Source organism: Bos indicus, chromosome 10 (genome assembly GCF_029378745.1).
Source record: "Bos indicus isolate NIAB-ARS_2022 breed Sahiwal x Tharparkar chromosome 10, NIAB-ARS_B.indTharparkar_mat_pri_1.0, whole genome shotgun sequence".
NCBI lineage: Eukaryota > Metazoa > Chordata > Mammalia > Artiodactyla > Bovidae > Bos > Bos indicus.
In genome coordinates, this window is record NC_091769.1 from 51,224,024 (window position 1) to 51,236,907 (window position 12,884).

Consider the following 12,884-nt stretch of genomic DNA (forward strand, 5'->3'; position numbering starts at 1 on the left):
TGGGGCTAAGAGAAAGCTTGGTGTGGCTGAAATGCAGAATGGGGGTGGGGACAGGGAAGGTTGCTTACTGAAAGAATTCAGAGGGCATTGTGTGCAGGAGCTTGAAAGCCACAGCAAAGAGTTTGAGTTTTACCTGAGAAGAGAAAAAAAGGATGGTTTTAAGTAGGGGAATAACCTGATCTGATTTGCTCTGATGGCTGTTCTGAAAATGAACTACAGGAGGGCATAAGAGAAAGCAGAGACTAGTTTTAAGCTATTGTGTGTATTGTAATGAGGTATGATGATGGGTGGATTACAATGGTTGCAGGGGAAATGGAGATAGGATTGTACTGATTTGGAATATAATGTAAAGATAGAGTTAAACTTATCATGAATTTGTTAGGGATGAAGGAAAGAACAATTCAGTTCAGTCACTCAGTCATGTCTCTTTGTGACCCCATGGACTGCCAGGCCTCCCTGTCCATCACAAACTCCCAGAGCTTGCTTAAACTCATGTCCATCGAGTCGGTAATACCATCCAACCATCTCATCCTCTGTCGGCCCCTTCTCCTGCATTCAATCTTTCCCAGCATCAGGGTCTTTTTCAATGAGTCAGTTCTTCATATCAGGTGACCAAAGTATTGGAGTTTCAGCTTCAGCATCAGTCCTCCCAATGAATATTCAGGACAGATTTCCTTTAGGATGGACTGGTTGGATCTCCTTGCAGTCCAAGGGTCTCTCAAGAGTCTTCTCCAGCACCACAGTTCAAAAGCATCAATTCTTCAGTGCTCAGCTTTCTTTATGTTCCAACTCTCACATCCATAGATGACTATTGGAAAAACCATAGCTTTTACTAGACGGACCTTTGTTGGCAAAGTAATGGCTCTGCTTTTTAATAGGTTGGTCATAGCTTTTCCTCCAAAAAGCAACCATCATTTAATCCTGAAGTAAAAAAAAAAAAAAAAAAAGTTTTTGTTTTTTTTTTTCCAAATCTGATCAGACGAGTAAATTTTGATGCCATTGCTCAGATCATGAACTCCTTATTGCCAAATTCAGACTTAAATTGAAGAAAGTAGGGAAAACCACTAGACCATTCAGGTATGACCTAAATCAAATCCCTTATGATTATACAGTGGAAGTGAGAAATAGATTTAAGGGACTAGATCTGATAGACAGAGTGCCTGATGAAAAAAAAGTTAAAAAAAAAAAAAAAGATTCCTGACAGTTGAATAATTAAATAGAAGTCCATTAAATTATATGAAAAACTTCCAGCAAAACTCGCTAACTTTGAAGAGTTCTATGAAGATGTCTGGGGCTTCCCTGATGTCTCACTGGGTAAAGAATCCACCTGCAATGCAGGAGACACAGGAGACTCAGGTTTGATCTCTGGATTGGGCCGATCTCCTGGAGGAAGATATGGAAAACCACTCCAGTATTCTTGCCTGAAAATTCCCATGGACAGAGGAGCCTGGAGGGCTATAGTCCAAAGGGGTGGCAAAGAGTCAGACATGACTGAGGAATCACATGCACGCATGATTTCTGGTGTTTTGTTAGCTTTTTCTCATTCCTTGTTTTTAAGCATTTAAACTTGAGTTTACACGTATCTAGTTTTTTTTGCTTTCTGAGAGTTTAACTTTCTTTATAATCCATACTTGTCACAGATAATAAGTCTCTGTCCGCATGAGGTATTATTTTGTTGTGATTAAGAGATCTAGTCCTGGAGTCAGATTGGCTTGGATTAAGCCTCAGCTCTGCCACTTGGTAGAAAGAGGAGCCTGGCCGGCTACAGTGCCTTGGGTCACAAAGAGTTGGACACAACTGAGCAACTATGCACCACACAGCACTGCCACTTGGTAGCTGAGTGGCCTTGACATGCGTTAACTAAACTCTGAGCTTCAGGGGTATTTTCTATCGTTCATGATAATACCTAGTTCATTAGGCTATTATGAGCTTAAATAAGAAGCTATATGAAAAGCGTCTGGCATGTAGTAGGCATTCCATAAATAACAGCTAATATCATCATTACCACCAAAGCAAATAAAAAACAAAATGAAAAAATATTCATGTAGTTGAGATATTTACAATTTTCAGTTAATAATTTGCCTAATGAATTCAATAAATGACAGAAATTTCTTCTGAATTACCCAAGTAATCTTTACTTTCATACAGCTTTCAAAAGGTAAGTGTTAATTGTTTTGGGGACTAGACAGAGGTGGTTGCACCAGGCATGAGTGTATACTGTACACTTTAATACATGAATCACATACTTGCAAATGCTTGATTTTATTTTCATGAATTTTACCTCAATTTTTTAAAAAGTGTGCAATGAATACCTGCTATGTGCAAAGCACATACTCTGTGCCTCTATCTTATTTTATTTATGAAAATATAGCCACAATGTGGGCTTCCCTGGTGGTGCCTCAGATGTAAAGAATCTGCCTGCAATGAGGGAGACCCAGGTTTGATCCCTGGGTCGGGAAGATCTCCTGGAGAAGCTACAAAGAATTTTCTTTTCCTTTCTTGGTCAAGAACATCAAATTAAAGCAGAGGTGGATGATACATAGATGGATGGATAGATAGATGGATAAGTAGAAGATAGATAGACAAGACACAGACAAATGATCAGGGTTTCGTGGTTTAGAGAGTCTATCCCCAAGGAAAGAGCTTAAAGACCTCAATATTTTTTCCCCAGGCAGGACCAAAGGCTCCAGATGTTAGCCACGAGGGATAGTCAAGCATCAAAGTCCAAGAAGGGCACATTTGCAAACAAGGATTTAGATTGATGTTTTGGATAAGAGCTAAAATTCAGGAGGGGATCCTGCAAGGAAAGGAGACTTGGGAGAAGTCTCAAGCAGCACCAGGGAGAGCTCCCAGCCAGTAGGCATTTCTGCCTAAAGAACAAGCTACCCATTTTCCTTCAGAAACTCAGGTCTTCCTCAGCTTGTTCTGCTTTCAGTACAGGGCTATCCTTAAATGGGAAGGAAATCCACAGAAGAGGGAATATGTAAGTATGACTGATTTACTTTGCTGTATAGCAGAAAGTGACACAGCAGTGTAAAACAGCTATACTCCTTTTTTTTTTAATGGCAATTAAAAAAAAAGAAAAAACTGGGCCATCTAAAACTTAAGGACCTTTCTGACCTCCAATCATAGGGACCACATCTGCTTGCGCACAAGAAACTTCAGTCAAGCTTTCAAGGACCTGCCTCTCCACAGAGACCTAACTCTATTTAGACATTGCTACCCAAAGTGGGTCTGTGCACCAGGAGCACCAGCACCATTTCTGTGTTATAATGGAAATCCACATGCCTATGAAACTGAATCTGCATCTTAACAATATTCCCAGTTGACTCACATGTATCTCAAACACTGAGAAGCATTTGTCTGGCAACATGACTCCATCAGAATCAGATTCTTGAAGACCTTTGTTTTTTTCCCTGGATAAGAAACAGTGGTTCAAGAGGCAGGAACCCTGGTCATTGGAACCACTGGAAAAAAATCTAGAATTTTGTGTTCAAAAAGAATCCTACTGATGTCTTGACATTTGGAATTTATAAGAAATATCTATTTGATTATATAACAACTCATATAAACAACCAGGAAGACATGTGATTAAAAGGAAGAAACAAATGGGAAAATTCTCTCTAGGCTGATATTCAGCAGGCAAATATGCGACAGATATTCAGTACGAAACATGTTTATTTTTCCATTAAACTCAGCTGTACTAATTTAAGAGACTCTCCAAAAATATCAGTTGCTATTTAGCCTCCCTTGGTTAAGAGTTGTTTAATTTTTCTATAGACAATGGAGTTGATTCTCATCACCACAGAAGGGAGAACAGAGTGTCATAAAGTCAAAGAAGGATGTCCCCACTTACACACGGTCACAGTGCTATGACTAGGGGACACTGTGACTAAAGGCATGTTCTGGTCATATAAACTTAGAGGGATATGAAGGGGATTGCCAGAATCAGAACCAGAAGTTGTATAAAGTGATGTGTTTGCTGCTTGTGTTTGCTTTTTGCATTTCAGTTTCCCAGCAGGAGCATTTTTGTCCTGTTTCTTAGATGCCAGTCCCCAAGGAGTGATTCTCCATTTTTATCTTGCAATGGATTTTCTAGGTCATCATTTCAGGGAAATTATCTGTGAATCAATCAAATATGCACCAGGCACTTGCTCTGAGTCCAGTTCCAGGCTGAGGAGTGTGAAGGGGTGAAGGGAAGGGAATTGGGCAGTGAGACCCAAAGTGTATTTAAGTTCCACGATTCCTAGCTTTGACAGGTTTCTTGTCTTGCTGGCCTGAATTAAAATTAAAAAGATACACACACACACACACACACACACACACACACACACACACACACACACACACAATGACACAAACAACAACAACAAAAAACAGAAACCATTGGGAAGAAATGAAAGTAAAACAGTGCCTCTATCACCAGTCACATCCACAACTGGGTGTTGTTTTCACTTTGGCTCCATCCCTTCATTCTTTCTGGAGTTATTTCTCCACTGATCTCCAGTAGCATATTGGGCACCTAACGTGGGGAGTTCTTTTTCAGTATGCTATCATTTTGCCTTTTCATACTGTTCATGGGGTTCTCAAGGCAAGAATACTGACGTGGTTTACCATTCCCTTCTCCAGTGGACCACATTCTGTCAGACCTCTCCACCATGACCTGCCCAACATGGCATGGCTAGTTTCATTGAATTAGACAAAGCTGTGATAGAAGCAAGGTCCGATGCTGTAAAGAGCAATATTGCATAGGAACCTGGAATGTTAGGTCCATGAATCAAGGCAAATTGGAAGTTGTCAAATAGGAGATGGCAAGAGTGAACGTCGACATTCTAGGAATCAGCAAACTAAAATGGACTGGAATGGGTGAATTTAACTCAGATGACCATTATATCTACTACTGTGGGCAGGAATCCCTTAGAAGAAATGGAGTAGCCATCATGGCAAACAAAAGAGTCCAAAATGCAGTACTTGGATGCAATCTCAAAAACGACAGAATGATCTCTGTTCGTTTCCAAGGCAAACCATTCAATATCACAGTAATCCAAGTCTATGCCCCAACCAGTAACGCTGAAGAAGCTGAAGTTGAATGGTTCTATGAAGACCTATAAGACCTTTTAGAACTAACGCCCAAAAAAGATGTCCTTTTCATTATAGGGGACTGGAATGCAAAAGTAGGAAGTCAAGAAACACCTGGAGTAACAGGCAAATTTGGCCTTGGAATATGGAATGAAGCAGGGCAAAGGCTAATAAGAGTTTTGGCAAGAGAATGCACGGGTCATAGCAAACACCCTCTTCCAGAAACACAAGAGAAGACTCTACACATGGACATCACCAGATGGTCAACACCAAAATCAGATTGATTATATTCTTTGCAGCCAAAAATGGAGAATCTCTATACAGTCAGCAAAAACAAGACCAGGGACTGACTCTGGCTCAGATCATGAATTCCTTATTTCCAAATTCAGACTTAAATTGAAGAAAGTAGGGAAAACCACTAGACCATTCAGGTATGACCTAAATCAAATCCCTTATGATTATACAGTGAAAGTGAGAAATAGATTTAAGGGACTAAATCTGATAGATAGAATGCCTGATGAACTATTGACAGAGGTTCATGACATTGTACAGGAGACAGGGATCAAGACAATCCCCATGGGAAAAAAATGCAAAAAACCAAAATGGCTGGCTGAAGAGGCCTTACAAATAGCTGTGGAAAGAAGAGAAGCAAAAGCAAAGGAGAAAAGGAAAGATATAAGCATCTGAATGCAGAGTTCCAAAGAATAGCAAGAAGAGATAAGAAAGCCTTCCTCAGCGATCAATGCAAAGAAATAGAGAAAAACAACAGAATGGGAAAGACGAGAAATCTGTTCATGACTTCCCTGGTGGCTCAGATGGGAAAGCGTCTGCCTACAATGCGGGAGACCCGGGTTCAATCCCTGGGTCAGGAAGATCTCCTGGAGAAGGGAATGGCAACTCACTCCAGTATTCTTGCCTGGAAAATCCCATGGACGGAGGAAACTGGTAGGCTACAGTCCATGGGGTCGCAAAGAGTCGGACATGACTGAGCGGCTTCACTTTCAAGAGATCTCTTCAAGAAAATTAGAGATAGGAAGGGAACGTTTCATGCAAAGATGGGCTCGATAAAAGACAGAAATGTTATGGACCTAACAGAAGCAGAAGATATTAAGAACAGGTGGCAAGAATACACAGAAGAACTGTACAAAGATGTTCATGACCCAGATAATCATTATGGTGTGATCACTCACCTAGAGTCAGACATCCTGGAATGTGAAGTCAAGTGGGCCTTAGAAAGCATCACTATGAACAAAGCTAGTGGAGGTGATGGAATTCCAGTGGAGCTATTTCAAATCCTGAAAGATGATGTCGTGAAAGTGCTGCACTCAATAGTCCAGCAAATTTGGAAAACTCAGCAGTGGCCACAGGACTGGAAAAGGTCAGTTTTCATTCCAATCCCAAAGAAAGCCAATGCCAAAGAATGCTCAAAGTACCACACAATTGCACTCATCTCACACGCTAGTAAAGTAATGCTCAAATGCTCCAAGCCAGGCTTTAGCAATATGTGAACCGTGAACTTCCAGATGTTCAAGCTGGTTTTAGAAAAGGCAGAAGAACCAGAGATCAAATTGCCAACATCCACTGGATCATCAAAAAAGCAAGAGTTCCAGAAAAAACGTCTAGTTCTGCTTTATTGACTATGCCAAAGCCTTTGACTGTGTGGATCACAAGAAACTGTGGAAAATTCTGAAAGAGATGGGAATACCAGACCACCTGACCTGCCTCTTGAGAAACCTATATGCAGGTCAGGAAGCAACAGTTAGAACTGGACATGGAACAACAGACTGGTTCCAAATAGGAAAAGGAGTGCGTCAAGGCTGTACATTGTCACCCTGCTTATCTAACTTATATGCAGAGTACATCATGAGAAATGCTGGGCTGGAAGAAGGACAAACTGGAATCAAGATTGCCGGGAGAAATATCAATAACCTCAGATATGCAGATGACACCACCCTTATGGCAGACAGTGAAGAGGAACTCAAAAGCCTCTTGATGAAGGTGAAAGAGGAGAGTGAAAAAGTTGTCTTAAAGCTAACATTCAGAAAATGAAGATCATGGCATCTGGTCCCATCACTTCATGGGAAATAGATGGGGAAACAGTGGAAACAGTGTCAGACTTTATTTTGGGGGGCTCCAAAATCACTGCAGATGGTGACTGCAGCCATGAAATTAAAAGACGCTTACTCCTTGGAAGAAAAGTTATGACCAACCTAGATAGCATATTCAAAAGCAGAGACATTTCTTTGCCAACAAAGGTCCGTCTAGTCAAGGCTATGGTTTTTCCAGTGGTCATGTATGGATGTGAGATTTTGACTGTGAAGAAAGCTGAGCACCGAAGAATTGATGTTTTTGAACTGTGGTGTTGGAGAAGACTCTTGAGAGTCCCTTGGACTGCAAGGAGATCCAACCAGTCCATTCTAAAGGAGATCAGTCCTGGATGTTCTTTGGAAGGACTGATGTTAAAGCTGAAACTCCAGTACTTTGGCCACCTCTTGCAAAGAGTTGACTCATTGGAAAAGACTCTGATGTTGGAGGGATTGGGGGCAGGAGGAGAAGGGGACGACAAAGGATGAGATGGCTGGATGGCATCACGGACTGATGGACATGAGTTTGGGTGACCTCTGGGAGTTGGTGATGGATAGGGAGGCCTGGCGTGCTGCAATTCATGGGGTCACAGAGTCGGACACCACTGAGCGACTGAACTGAACTGAATACAGTGCTAAATTATATGGTTCACCCTTTGAGTGCTAGAGAAGGTCAGAAAAGATGGAGTTCTTTTCTTCTGAAAAGGGGAAAGGAAAGCTTAAAATGGGCTGCATGAATGCATGGCATTTTAGTGTATAGAAGTGGGATTAGAGCACTTAGTTTCTAGAGAGAAAAATGGAAAGTAAAAATGAGCTATTTAATATCTCTCCATGTGCCTTTTCACTTCCCTAAATGGGAAAAAAATTAATAGTATTCGTTTTGATTGATTCGTAGGTTTTTATGTGAATTAAATGAGATTATGCTTATAAATGTTTTACATTCAAATAGTTAATCAAACAGATGAAATGATTTCAGTAACTAAATTATCAGTAGTGATTTGAAACCAGAATATCAATTTCTCATGACTAACTAGAGAAAAAATAACCCAAAGACTTGTATCAGTCTTCTACATAAGGTTTTTTCCTGCAGTCAATCTAGAAATCGAATTACAAATCAAAAGGAGAGTGATGATCCTGATAATACTGACCACCATTTACTGTGTCCCGTTGTCCTGGGCTCTTTGTCCTCATGACCTTGCTGATTCTTCACAGCGGTTCTGTGAGGAGGAAGTGTCAGCACTACTCCGCACTGGCCAAGCTTCACAGCTTGTAAGTGATGGTCCAGTGGTTAAGGCTCTGCACTCCCAAGGCAGGGTTCCTGGGTTCAATTCCTGGTCATTGAACTAGATTCCACGTGCCAGAACTAAGAGTTCATATGCCACAACTAAAGCCCGGCACAGCCAAATAAGTAAATAAACTAATTTTGGAAGGAATCATTGCAAGAAATGGGCTTTCCTGGTAGCTCAGCTGGTGAATCTGCCTGCAATGCAGGAGACTCTAGATCAATTCCTGGGTCAGGAAGATCCCCTGGAGAAGGGATAGGCTACCCACTCAAGTATTCTTGGGCTTCCCTGGTGGCTCAGCTGGTAAAGAATCTGCCTGCAAGGCAGGAGACGTGGATTCGATCCCAGGGTTGGGAAGATCCCCTGGAGAAGGGAACGGTTACTGACTCCAGCATTCTGACCTGGAGAATTCCATGGACTGTTTATTCCATGGGGTCACAAAGAGCTGGACACAACTGAGTGACTTTCATCACATTTCATAGAGCAAGAAACATTATTTATTAAAGTTTTCCCTACCTTGCCTCTTATTAGCATAAACAACATTTGGAGGAAAAAATCGCTGAAAAAGTGAAGTGGTCCTTATACCAGTCTTGAGAAGCACTTTTACAACTTAAGAGCTATCAATCAGACTACATTCTAACAACCTGTTTCAGCTTTCTTAACTCACTCTTGGCAAGACTAGATTCCAGAGAGATCACAGAACTACTGTGCTTATCCCTGTGAAGTAGAGAATATTGTTTTCTAAGAGGAAACATTAAGCTACAGCTCATGAGTTTGATGGACTGTGAAAATCAGTTTGGGTAAGTTACCAAGCACCTTTTTCCTGCATCAGGTAGGTTTTTTGTTGCCATTGTTCACTGCCTCACTTCTGCAACTAGTCCATCAGCCCAGTCTTAGAACTACCTCCCAGCTCGTATTGTATCCTCAATGTACCATGAAGCTTATACTAGAATGTTCATTTGGTTCCCTAGAAGAGAAAGGCTCGATGACTTCCTGGTAAAGCAGAATGAGTTTTTGGCTTTTTTTTTTCCCTATAGCTATGTTGATCCCAGAGTAAATCTAACACTTAGAACTTGAGGAGATGATATTTAGAAAACCAAGTAAATATGAAAGGGGAGATGAGGGAATTCCCTAGTGGTCCATCAGTCGGGACTCCAAGCTTCCACTGCAGCAGGCACAGGTGTGGTCCCTGGGTCGGGGGACTAAGAGCCTGCATGCTGCACTGCTTGGCCAAAAAAAAAGTGGAGAGGGAGAAGACAAGTTGAGATGGCAATGGAGCCACTGACTCGGCATCCACAGACTCTGGGGGGTGGGAAACTACTGAATCAAGAAGCTGGAGATCTCAGCATTCATCCGTTTGGAAATGCAGAGAGCTCCACATATGTTTTTAACCTATAAAGTCTCCAGTTCTGATTTTCCTTTAAGTTATTTCCCAAGATTCTTCAGGGTAATGACAGAAGCTGCTCTAGCTGCTTCACTACACACTCCCCACCCCACCCCCCATCAACTCTTTCAGTGGTTCTGGGCACATCACTCAGGGAGACACACATGCAGAAGTCTAGGACAGTGGTTTACAGACTCTTCAACTGCTTACAAAGGATTTTGAAAAACTACAAATCCCCACATACATTTTAAAGTTGACATCTCAAAATTTTCACCATAAACTCAAATAGTTGCAAAAGATGTAATTTCTGGCACAATAACATTTTAGAACTGGTATGGACCTAATTAACATGCATTAATTCACTTAGTTTCCAGAAACAGGCTTATAAGTTAGATGTCGGTACTAATATTATTCCCATTTTAATGTGTGGAAGCTAAGGAACAGTTTTTCCAAGATAGCAAGTGGTAGAACCAAGATTCAAACATAGGCACGTACTTAAAAGAAGATCAGTTCCAGTTTTTTAAGGAATCTCCACACTGTTCTCCATAGTGGCTGTACTAGTTTGCATTCCCACCAACAGTGTAAGAGGGTTCCCTTTTCTCCACACCCTCTCCAGCATTTATTGCTTGTAGACTTTTGGATCGCAGCCATTCTGACTGGTGTGAAATGGTACCTCACAGTGGTTTTGATTTGCATTTCTCTGATAATGAGTGATGTTGAGCATCTTTTCATGTGTTTGTTAGCCATCTGTATGTCTTCTTTGGAGAAATGTCTATTTAGTTCTTTGGCCCATTTTTTGATTGGGTCATTTATTTTTCTGGAGTTGAGCTGTAGGAGTTGCTTGTATATTTTTGAGATTAGTTGTTTGTCAGTTGCTTCATTTGCTATTATTTTCTCCCATTCTGAAGGCTGTCTTTTCACCTTGCTAATAGTTTCCTTTGATGTGCAGAAGCCTTTTAAGGTTAATTAGGTCCCATTTGTTTATTTTTGCTTTGATTTCCAATATTCTGGGAGGTGGGTCATAGAGGATCCTGCTGTGATAGTACAGCCACTATGGAGAACAGTGTGGAGATTCCTTAAAAAACTGGAAATAGAACTGCCTTATGATCCAGCAATCCCACTGCTGGACATACACACTGAGGAAACCAGAAGGGAAAGAGACACGTGTACCCCAATGTTCATCGCAGCACTGTTTATAATAGCCAGGACATGGAAGCAACCTAGATGTCCATCAGCAGATGAATGGATAATTAAGCTATGGTACATATACACAATGGAGTATTACTCAGCCATTAAAAAGAATACATTTGAATCAGTTCTAATGAGGTGGATGAAACTGGAGCCTATTATACAGAGTGAAGTAAGCCAGAAGGAAAAACACCAATTCAGTATACAAACGCATATATATGGAATTTAGAAAGACGGTAACAATAACCCTGTGTACGAGACAGCAAAAGAGACACTGATGTATAGAACAGTCTTATGGACTCTGTGGGAGAGGGAGAAGGTGGGAAGATTTGGGAGAATGGCATTGAAACATGTAAAATATCATGTATGAAATGAGATGCCAGTCCAGGTTCGATGCACGATACTGGATGCTTGGGGCTAGTGCACTGGGACGACCCAGAGGGATGGTATGGGGAGGGAGGAGGGAGGAGGGTTCAGGATGGGGAACACATGTATACCTGTGGCGGATTCATTTTGATACTTGGCAAAACTAATACAATTATGTAAAGTTTAAAAAAAAAAAAAAAGATCAGTTCAAGTCATTTCATCCATGTAGGGGAGATAAGACTTAATATGTAATATATATGATACCACAAAGCAAATAATTTCTAAACACTTCCTTCTCTGTATGACAAAATTATTCTCTGTAATAAGCATTTCCTTTATTCTTTAGTTTTTAAAGTGATTAAAAATGAATTTTTAATTTATATTACTACAGTTCAATATTTTTTGCAGTAACTAAAATTTGTACTTAAGAAACAAAAATATTACACTTTACAATTCTCACTCTGTGTAACTAACTTTAAAACTTTAAATGTTAAAATCTCAAGGTGGACATGGACAAAGACAGAAATGAGGTAACTCAAGGTTATGTTTTCAGTGAATAGGTCTTATACATATTTTGTCAAATTTATATTTAGTATGTTTGATATATTATAAATGGAATTTTAAAATTTCAATATTCAGTCATTTGTTGCTAGTACATAGAAATAATATTTTTTTTAATTTTAAAGTAAAATTTAGAAATAATACTATGCACACATTTTAAGTGTACAGTATAATGAGTTTTGACATATTATACACCCAAGTAACCACTACCATGGTCAAGATGCAGAATATTTTCATCACCAAAGGTCTTCCTTGTGCCCTTTTCTGGTCATCACAAGTCACATCTTCAGCCCTACGCAGTCATTGATCTTCCTGTCACCTGGAGATTTTGCTTCCTAGAGTTTCATATAAACAATCACACAATAATATCTAATTTTGTATCTGGCTCCTTGTGTTCAGTGTAATGTTTCTGCTATTCATCCATGTTGTTTTGTAGTTCCTTATTGTTGCTGTATAGTATTGCACTGTATGGATGTACTATAATTTTTTATGCATCTACCTATTGATGAAAATTTGAGTTGAGATTTTGGCTACTATGAATAAAACTGGTATGAATATTTGTGTACAATTCTCTGTGCACGTTTTCATTTCTCTGGAGTAAATATGTAGAAGTGGAATTGGTGGGAACATATATATTTGTTGTTGTTTGGTCACTAAGTTGTGTCCAATTCTTTTGCAACTCCACAGACTGCAGCCCATGAGGTTCCTCTGTGCATGAGATTTTCAAGGCAAGAAAGCTGGAATGGGATGCCAATTCCTTCTCCAGGGATATAATATTTACACTTTTATTACATAAGGCATGCCTCATTTTATCATGCTTCATAGATACTGCTTTTTTACAGGTTAAAGGTTCATGGCAACTGTACATTGAGCAAGTCTGTTGCTGCTATTTTTCCAACAGCATTTGCTTACTTTGTCTCCATCACATTTTGGTAATTC